Below are 11,578 nucleotides of genomic sequence, written 5' to 3' on the forward strand. Positions count from 1 at the left end.
TGGGAACAGAGAATGGGGTGGATGGGAGAGGACAATGACTAAGGAAGGTTAACAGGAACATAGGATATATTGCAGGGAAAGTACTCACCTGTGCATTTCAGAAAATGCTAGTATTTGTGGGAAAGATCCATATGGCACAGGCTGTGAAGCAGTCACTGAAATGAAGGATGCTATATTTGGCAGCGCGCTCAGCAACAGGGTGGTCCACTTGTTTCTTGGTCACAGTTTGTCGGTGATTATTCATGCGGACACACAGCTTGTTGGTTGTCATGCCCACATGGAATGCAGCACAGTGGTTGCAGCTTAGCTTGAAGATCGCATGACTGGTTTCACAGGTAGCCCTGTCTTTGATGGGTAAGTGATGTTTGTGACCGGACTGGAGTAGGTGGTGGTGGGAGGACGTACAGGACAAGACATGCATCTAATTCTATCACAGGGGTATGAGCCATGAGGTATGGGGTTGGGAACACATTGTGTAAGGATAGACGAGTATATTGCTTAGGTTCGGTGGACGGCAGAATAACCACTTTGGGTATTCTGCCATCCACCGAACCTACACAATATAGTCATCCATCCCTGTGGTATTCTGCCATGTTCAGAACTTACACAATATGTTCGTCCATCCCTACACAACCCCTACTTCCAACCCCTTACCTCACGGCTCACAATCCTGTAACAGACGTAGATGTAAGATCTGTCCTACACATCCTCCCACAACCACCACCACCACCACCACCACCACCACCACGACCACCACCACCACCACCTACTCCAGTCTGGTGACAAACATCACCTATCCCTTCAACCGCAGGGCCACCTATGAAACCAGTCACGTGATCTGTAAGCTAAGCTACAACCACTGTGCTGCATTCTATGTGGGCATGACAACCAGTGAGCTGTCTGTCCGCATGATTGACCACTGACAAACTGTGGCCAAGAAACCCCCTGTTACTATGCACGCTGCCAAACATGTCATCCTTCATTTTAATGACCACTTCTCAGCCTGTGCTGGATCCTTCCCACCAACACCAGTGTTTCAGAATTGTGTAGGTGGGAACTTTCCCTGCAATATATCCTATGTTCCCGTAACCTGCCTTAGTAATTGTCCTCTCCCATCCACCCCATTCTCTGTTCCCATTCCAGCACTACAGAGCCCTCATTCCTGTATCACACCCAGTCTTTTTACTTCTCCCCTTTATCACTATCCCCGCTCCCTATCTCTCCACTGCCCTTTGTCTAACCTCCAAGCTGCACATAGCTGCCCTACCCTCTTTCCACCTCATCCCTGCGTGCTCCCCAACAGCACATCACTGTCCCCCACCCCTACCCCACTATCCCTCACCCTCCCCACACCAGCCTCCTCATCACCCCCACCCGGTCGCCATCGCATCATGCACTCGTGCTGCTAACCACAGTGTGGCCTCAGTTGCCTGACACTGCAGCCATGTGTGTGTGAGTTGCATTTACATGAGTGTTTATGTGTGTGATTGTCATTTAATTCTGATGAAGGTGTTACTGGACGAAATCTATATTTGTGACAGTCTTTTTTTGTTCTTATCTCCGCTATAAAGTGAGTAGCCACTTTCACAATATTGTTGGATGATTACAAGAATCATCCACACAGTGGCTTGACCTAACAACATTCAAATTACATAAATGTGGGGTTTCTGCTACTTTGGACATGCCCGAAACAACAGACACCATGCCGAATCCACAGCTGTTATAAATTATATGTAAATTGAAGGCAGAGAGGGGAATAAAGGAAAGAAAAGGGAAGGGAGCACAGTTATCAGCTGCATTGGGACATTACACAGAATAAGCGGTGGTGAGTGAAAATGTTTACCCGACAAGGATTCGAACCTGGCGTCTCCTGCTTACTAGGTAGGTGTGGTAACCACTGCACCATCCTGGATACAGTGTTATCGCAACTGCATGGAAAATCTTGGCTCGCCTCACAGCCGATCCACACTCCCAGCAAGTACCAACTATCCACAGCTCCTGTTCATGTCCAAGAGAGCAGACACCACACATTTATGTAATTTCATAGGCCTAGCTACGCAATCAATCCACCCCCTTCAGAGCAGATGCAGAAATATGTCTGACCCCCTGTGGGAATCTCAGAAGAACGAATATTGAGGAAATGGACAGGGGCTGTGGATAGATGGCGCTTAATGGGAGTGTGAATCGGCTGTGAGACTAGCAGATACTCCATGCAGTTGCGATAGCACTGTGACCCGGATGACGCAGTGGTTACCGCATCTACCTAGCAAGCAGGAGATCCTAACTTCGAAACACAGACTGGTACATACACACATCAAAAAATGTTTTGCATCACCTTGGTTCCGAGAGTTCCAGAACCTGTAGAGAAATTGGAATAGTGATCAACATGAACATCATTTCTGCCTTTTTATTGCTCATGAAAACCACACATTGCAGGTTGTACCACCACACAGCGAGACCTGCAGAGGTGGTAGTCCAGATTGCTGTACACACCGGTACCTCCTGTTCCTTGTAGTACATCCTCTTGGATTGATGCATGCCTGTATTAGTGGTAGCATACTATCCACAAGTTCAACAAGACACTGTTGGTCCAGATTGTCCCACTCCTCAACGGCAATTCGGCGTGGATCCCTCAGAGTGGTTGGTGGGTCACATTGTCCATGAGCAGCCCTTTTCAATCAACCCCAGGCACGTTCGATAGGGTTCAGGTCAGGTGAACATGCTGGACACACTAGTCGAGCAATGTCATTATCTGAAGGAAGCCATTCACAAGATGAGCACGATGGGGGCGCAAATTGCCATTCAAGAAGACGAATGCCTCTCCAATACGCTGCTGATATGGTTGCACTATCAGTCAGAGGATGGCATTCACGTATCATACAGCCGTTACGGCACTTTCCATGACTACCAGTGGCGTACATCAGCGCCATATATGGATACCCCAGAACAGCAGAGAACCTCCACCTGGCTGCACTCTATGGACAGTGTGTGTAAGGTGTTCAGGCTGACCGGGTTGCCTACAAACACATCTCCAACGATTGTCTGGTTGAAGGCATATGCGACACTCATTGGTGAAGAGAACGTGATGCCAATCCTGAACAGTCCATTCGGCATGTTCTTGGGCCCATCTGTTCTGCGCTGCAAGGTGTCGTGGTCGCAAAGATGGACATCACCACAGAAATCGGGATTGTGAGTCTTAACACGACGTCCTGTAGTTGCACAAAAGGCATTATTCAACATGGCAGCATTGTAGTCAGGGTTCCTCCAAGCCATAATCCATAGGTAGCGGTCACCTACTTCAGTAGTAGCCTTCGGGCGGCCTGAGCGAGGCATGTCATCGACAGTTCCTGTATCCCCTCTAAGTCTGAACAAAATTGTTTTGGTTCACTCCAATATGCCTGGACACTTCCCTTGTTGAGAGCCCTTCCTAGCACAAAGTAACCATGAGGACACAATTGAACTGTGGTACTGACTATCTAGGCATGGTTGAACTACAGACAACATGAGCCATGCACCTCCTTCCTGGTGGAATGACTGGAACTGATCGGCTGTCGGACCAGCTCTGTCTGATAGGCGCTGCTAATGCCTGGTCGTTTACATCGTTGGGTGGGTTCAGTTGCATTTCTGAACAGCCAAAGGGACTGTGTCTGTGATACAATATCCACAGTCAATGTCCATCTTCAAGAGTTCTGGGAACCAGGGTGATGCAAAACTTTTTTTGATGTGTGTGTTTTCACGTCGCTGCTGATTCTGCATAATGTCCCAATGCAGCTGACAGCAGTGATCCCTCCCCCTTCCTTTCCTTTCCACCCCTCTCAACCTTCAATTTTCATATAGCTTTCGGATAACTGTTTCATGTTCTTTGCACTGTGTCAACCACTACCTATAAACTATGGTAATATAAATGGCTTATGCCTTACCCGATCTGCACCCAAATGCTATTCTTTTTAAATGCTTGGACATCTGGAGTTCCCACTTCTGTCACTTTCATTTCTAACCAAGCCTTGCACGTATCATAAATTTGGACGAAATCAGTGATGGCAAATTACATTTCCTTCTCAGTCATGTCATCCTATAATCTGCGAAGTGAGTGAGTTGAAATATCCTTCCTTTTCAACGAAGTTTTAACATTTTCCAATATGAACTACAATGCTAAGAGTACAGTGAAGACTTACGTACGTGCAGAACTTGGGTTAATCATTCCAAAAAGCAAGGAGTCTTCAGTCTTATTTCTTCTGCAGATATCATATACAATAAAACTACATGTTCACCTGTAATCAGCGTGACATCCCAATACGTCGCAAATTACTATGGATTAGCAGTATCAACTTTGTGTTTCCCATAGTATCCACCTGTCGTATAAAAAACGTAGCACATAAAGCTGAATGTGTTTTTCTTTATGAATACTACAACCTTCTCCTCTGAAATGTTATGTTCCACTAAGTGCACCCAGTTAGAAAATAGACAAGAGATACTTATATTCCTGCGAAAAGAAAGACTTAACAGACCTTAAGACATAGCAGTAGCTTACCTCCCCCGCCGTAACTCCCAGATGATGATATATGGGACTGCTGAACATCTCTAACAATGAAATAATGTAAGAGATTCGTTACTGCTGTTGAAAATGCAGCAAATGCACACACTAAATTCATAACATTAGGTAACTCTCAAATGATTTATTGCATAAAGTAATTATCTTTCAGAGGTTAAAGGAGAATACACTAATGGCATGTACCAAATTAAAACATGACTCAAGATCACACACTTCTCTTAAAGTATAAGTCCACTGTCTTTATTCATTTATTCATTCATTGATTCATTCATTCATTCACAAGGAAAAACTATTTAGCATGTAAGATACGTGAAATAAACAAAATATTCTCATAATTTAATAAGAATGTGATAATTCCAGTTAGAAAGAAAGCAGGTGCTGACAGGTGTGAATATTACCGAACCACCAGTTAAGAAATAATCACTGCAAAATAATGTCACGAATGATTTACACACGAATGGAGTGGATGACAGAAGCCAACTTTGGGGACGTTCATTTTGGTTTCTGGAGAAATGTAGAGACACATGAAGAAATACTGACATAATAACTTACCTCAGCAGGTAAGAAAGGCTAGCCTCTGTTTATAGGACTTTTAGATGTAAGGTGAGCTTTTGAAATGCTGACAAACACATTATTTGAAATTTTGAAGGTAGCACAGCTAAAACAAAAGGCTCAAAACTTATCTGTGACTTGTTAAGAAACAAGTTTGGTGTCGTAAGAGTTAAAGGATATGAAAGGAAGACAGTAGTTGAGAAGCGAGTGTGGTCAAGTTGTAGCCCATCCCCATGTTTTTGGATCTGGACATTAAGCAAGCAGTAAAAGAAACCGAAGAAAGATTTAGTAAGGGGATTAAAGTTGAGAGAGAAGAAATAAAAACTATGGTTTGTTGATAACACTGTAATCCTATCAAAGACAGAAAAAGACTTGAAAGAAAAATTGAACGGAACTGACAGGGTCTTGAAAGGAGCTTGTAAGATGAGTATCTACAAAAACTAAACAAGGGTGATGGAATGATGTCAAATTAAATAATGTGATGCTGAGAGAGAGAGAGAGAGAGAGAGAGAGAGAGAGACTACCTGTAGAAGTGGGTTTTGCTACTTGAATAGAAAACTGACTGATGATGGGAAAAATAGAAAGGCTATATAAAATGCAGACTTCCAATTCCATGAAAATGCACTTCCGAAAAAGGAACATTTTGTTAAGACTGGATAAACATTTAGCTGTTAGGCAGTCTTTTCTGAAGACGTTATACTGAAGAGTAGCCTTCTACAGGTGTGAAACATGGATGATACATAATAAAATGGGTGATAATAATGCTGGATGATGACAGTTAATAGAAGCAGTTAAAATACGTTACTACAGAAGAATGCTGTAGATCAGATTACTAGTGGTGACTGAATCAAATTTGGAACTATCTGACCACAAGAATAAATCAGTTAACAGACTCATCGAAAGGCAATACGAAATAACGCAGGAACTGTGGCTGAGGGGTAACATTTGTCAAGGGAGAAGACAACTTCAGTAGAGTAATCAGATGAAAATGAATGTAAGTAGCAGCAGTGCTTTTTTTATTGAGGATTATTTATAATGGCACAGACAAATCAAAGTTTACTTCATGCCCTACTGGTCAGCTGAAAACTAAACTGGCCAAGAGAAGTGAATAAACAACCTTTATCTGTCAATATGTGGTACAGCCTTTTGAGGAATTTTATATTGTGCACCTGTTTCATTGATGGTGTTCTAAATAGCTGCAAGTCTGCAGTTCATAAGAGATACATTGCTGCAGTTACCGGAGAGAACCCACTGGCCACAATGCAATCCATTTAGTACCACCACAATGAATGTACTATCCACTCTAGAGATGTAATTATAGAAATTCTTAACACAATACTTTTATATTGTTAGAGTGATCATTTGTGAAATATAAAATGGCATGCATCTTGCCAACCTTAATGCATCTGTTCTTTATCTGTGGTGAAAATTAAAATAGGAAGCCTACAAGGAAAACCAAGAATCCTGAGGTCATGAAGTGCCATACAACACAGGCTATTGCTGCCAAAAGGCCCCATTAAATTCAGCATACAGTACTGTCAGTCCAGCAGTCTGAGCCCTTGGTAAAACGGTCATATTAACAAAAACAAACTGTGCCAGAGTTACATGTTTGCTTACATTTAGTACAGTAGGACAAACATTCTTCTCCTAATGGTGGGGAAGTGGTTTGCAGTACTTTTATCATGTTACCATTTGGGTTAAGATAAACATGTGTTGTCCCATTAAAATCCCGTCTGAACACTCTTTCTGGTGCAAGAAAATAAATTATGTAATTCCATTTCTTAAAATCAGTGTCATAATTCAGCAGCTATAAGAATTAAAAATTACTTGGGTAAGTCAGAAAATTCACCAAGCTGTCTGCTGTATCTCATATAAAACCACAGCTTGCTAAATTTGGTCATTCTCGGTATATTTGGGGGTTGGCTTCTCTTAGTCATCTCACCCTGCATACCGGCAAAGTTGAAATCTTATTTTTGAAGTACAATATATTCTTTATTTTGTCTGTTTTCACTGTCTTTCAGTGTTATGTTGAATATTAAAATACACCTATCAATGTTGAATATTAAAATACACCTATCAATGTTGAATATTAAAATACACCTATCAATTCAATTTGTACAGAAAGCAGATGGCAGTTACAAGTGTCGAGGGACATGAAAGGGAAGCAGTGGTTGAGAAGGGAGTGAGACAGGGTTGTAGCCTCTCCCCAATGCTATTCAATCTGTATATTGAGCAAGCAGTAAATGCAACAAAAGAAAAGTTCAGAGTAGGTATGAAAATCGATGGAGAAGAAATAAAAACTTTGAGGTCCGCCGATGACATTGTAATTCTGTCAGAGACAGCAAAGGACTTGGAAGAGCAGTTGAACGGAATGGATGGTGTCTTGAAAGGAGGGTCTAAGACGAACATCAGCAAAAGCAAAACGAGGATAATGGAATGTAGTCGAATTAAGTCAGGTGATGCTGATGGAATTAGATTAGGAAATGAGACACTTAAAGTAGTAAACGAGTTTTGCTATTTGGCGAGCAAAATAACTGATGATGGTCGAAGTAGAGAGGATATAAAATGTAGACTGGCAATGGCAAGGAAAGCGTTTCTGAAGAAGAGAAATTTGTTAACATCGAGTATTGATTTAAATGTCGGTAAGTCGTTTCTGGAAGTATTTGTGTGGAGTGTAGCGATGTATGGAAGTGAAACATGGACGATAAACAGTTTAGACAAGAAGAGCATATAAGCTTTTGAAATGTGGTGCCACAGAAGAATGCTGAAGATTACATGGATAGATCACATAACTAATGAGGAGGTATTGAATAGAATTGGGGAGAAGAGGAGTTTGTGGCACAACTTGACTTGAAGAAGGGATCGATTGGTAGGACATGTTCTGAGGCATCAAGGGATCACCAATTTAGCATTGGAGGGCAGCGTGGGGGGTTAAAAATCGTAGAGGGAGACCAAGAGATGAATAAACCAAGCAGATTCAGAAGGATGTAGGTTGCACTAGGTACTGGGAGATGATGAAGCTTGAACAGGATAGAGTAGCATGGAGAGCTGCATCAAACCAGTCTCGGGACTGAAGACCACAACAACGACAACCTATCAATTACATTACATTTATTGATATTGTACAACACATTTATTCACATTATTAAAAAAAAAAGATACCATTCACGGTAATCCCACTGAATCTAGTTACATAAAGAAAAATATAACTTGACAAACACTTCAAATTTCTCTTCCAAGGCATTATGTAGCCAATTCTTAAAAACTTCACTACAGAGAGAAAATAGTCACTGGAGTCCAAAGTAGACCATGGAAGACAAACTACCTTCACCACACCAGGCATTTGACAATGGATACATATTCTGCAAGCACGGAAAGTTGTTCCACTGAGTCATGGATTTGTATCCCTTGAGAAGTCATATAATATCAGCGTTAATAAAGTTCATTATCCCATGGCTGAAACAAGGACCTATAGCTGTGAACTCAGACTTAGTAAATGGATCTGTGGCCAAAGTAGTGGTTAGCCCGATGCTGAAGATGCACCCCCGAGTGTTCCAGTGTTTACTTCAATTCTGTCTGAAGTATATCATCTTATCATCCACCATACATCCCAAAATCTTACCGGTGTGATCACCATAAATCCCCCCCCCCCAACACACACACACACAATAATGAAGCAATCTTCACTTTTATCTTAGAAAACAGGTAATCATTTTATTTGCTGATGTCATACATCAAAATATTTTTGCTCAGTGCATTACAGGGAAAAGACATGGTTTGGAGAGTTCATTAATGTTGTGCATCAATTAAACTACATTTTTGAAGTATGCAAGTATAAATAAGAAAATGACCCAATATAGCAGTCTGGGTTACCCCACTGGTTGAACGCTAAGAGTAAATGTTATATTTGTGGTTTAGAAGTTATCAACTTTATACTTGTGTATTTCACTGTAGCCTTCAGTTCCAACAATCAGAGAATACATATGTTTATATTGTGGGCACATCTTTGAGCATGTTTAGTTGAAGAATTATTATGTAACTTATTCTAGTACATGTACACTGAGGCGATAAAAGTCATGGGATAGTGATATTCAAATACGAAGATGGTGGTATTATCACATATGTAACACATAAACGGGCAGTGCATTGGCAGAGTTGTAATTTGTACTCAGGTGAAAAGGTTTAGGAATGATTATGGCCCCACAATGAGAATTAACAGATTTTGAATGTGGAATGGTAGTTGCAGCCAGACGTGTGGGACATTCCATTTCGAAAATTATTAGGAAATTCAATATTCCAAAATACATGGCATGAAGGGTGTGCTGAAAACACCAAATTCCATACATTATCTCTCACTATGGCCAAAGGCCTTCACTTAACAACTGAGAGCAGCAGTGTTTGTGTACTGTCAGTGCTATCAGACAAGCAACACTGTGTGGAATAACTACAGAAATCAATGTGAGTTGTACTACAAACGTATGTTAGGACAAAGAAGCAAAATTTGGTATTAATGGGCTATGGCAGCAGACGATCAATGTGAGTGCCTTTGCCAAAAGCACAACATTGCCTGCAGCACCTCCCTGGGCTTGTGAGCAAATTGGTTGGACTTTAGGTGACTAGAAAACTGAAGCCTACTCAGGTGAGTTCCAATTTTAGTTGGTAAGAACTGATGTCAGGGTTTGAGTGAGGTGCAGACACCGCAAATCCATGGAACCAAGTTATCAACAAGGCACTGTGTGAGCTGTTGGTGGCTCCATAATGGTATGGGTAGTGTTTACATGGAATGGACTGGGTCCTCTGGTCCAACTGAAATGATCATTGATTGGAAATGGTTATGTTCAGCTAATTTGAGTCAGTTTGTAGCCATTCATGAACTTCATGTTCCCAATCAGTGATGTCATATCACAGACCGCAATTGTTCATGACTGGTTTGAAAATCATTATGGACAATCTGAGATGATTTGGCCAAATCTGATTTAATATTTCGGGACATTATCAAGAGGTCAGTTCATGCATGACATTCTGCATCGGCAACATTTTCGTGATTATGGGTGGCTATAGAGGCAGCATGGTTCAATATTTCTGTAGGGGACTTCCAATGACTTGTTGAGCCCATACCACATCAAGCAGCTGCACTACACCAGGCGAAAGGAGGGACGACCCAAACTTGTGAGGTATCCCCTGACTTTTCTTACCTCAATGTGACTGTGTGCAGAAGCTGATTTTATTTTCAATTTAATTGCCTAAAATGTGTTTAAAATGAATGGCTACTTTTGCTGTTTGGATCACAGCAGGATGTGAAGCAGTTGCCCAGATATCACTAGCGCCAAGCCAGCTTTCCCTACCAGTCCACCAATGGTACAGTTGGAAAAGTGCCCAATTCCACACCTTGGATAAACAGTATCATGTTCTGTCCCACATTAGATGCACTTATGTTCATCAGCTCTTGTGGTGAAGTGCAATTTTTTGGCATTGAAGTGTTCTGCAGCCATCAGGCTTTGTGAAGAAGTGTTTTGTGTTGCAAGTAACAGTGCAGCATGACTGAAAATGAAATTCACAATGTAAGAGGTTATCCAAGAACACACTCAATGGCTGTGAAGGTATTGAGAATTAGAAATGCCATTCCAACCTATGGACAAGATCGTGAACATGTGTGCAAAAGTGCCTATCCGGTTTTTGATGTTACAAAAGAGATGTACAGAAAAACTACTGCACTTAACGTTCACCAATGTATGGTGCTGAGAATTGGGAAGGAGAAGGAAAACGAGGAAGATGCAAATGATGAAGCAACACCAGCTCATTCTTTACTAGAAACTATGGGAAAGAAAAGCAGTTTTAACAGGTGGGTAACCACGATTGGCACATTCCACCAGTATGCAATGTGCTGACATGTTTATGGTTATTATTAACACAAGGAATACCCAGTTTCAGTAGCAAAGAAGTTCAATTGTAGGTCATCTATCGAAAATTGTCTTCACAGGCTTCGTTTTGGTGTCTTTCATTTAAAGACACTGTAAAACTGTGTGGGATCAACATTCGATACCACACTTGTTAGGGGTTGCAGTTATCGACTGCAGTCTGTAACAGTAACACTGGACCCGCGAGTCACGGCTAGCGCCGCTCTGCAACCTGTAACAAGTCTATAGCGAGCACTCGTCCACTCTTGCTCGGGACGTCAAGTATGAAAGTAGAATAGCCTTCAGCTGATAGGAAACAACCTCTAACAAGGCGCTTATTTCAAGTATGGCATAAGTGATGCCTCTACAGATCTCTGTTTGTAATTATATTTCTACGGAATACAAAGAATCCTGTACCACAAGTTAAGTACAATATTTTTACCTGTGACTATTAATTATTTTAGTCATTGCAGACCCAGACCAGGCAGCCAACTCCTTATCGACGTCACTTCTAAACCTGCTGCGATTTATGTTTTTATTTAGCATTGATCACCAGTCAACATTGGCGACGATTCGT

The sequence above is a fragment of the Schistocerca cancellata genome, chromosome 11 (assembly GCF_023864275.1).
Source record: "Schistocerca cancellata isolate TAMUIC-IGC-003103 chromosome 11, iqSchCanc2.1, whole genome shotgun sequence".
In the NCBI taxonomy this organism is placed as follows: Eukaryota; Metazoa; Arthropoda; class Insecta; order Orthoptera; family Acrididae; genus Schistocerca; species Schistocerca cancellata.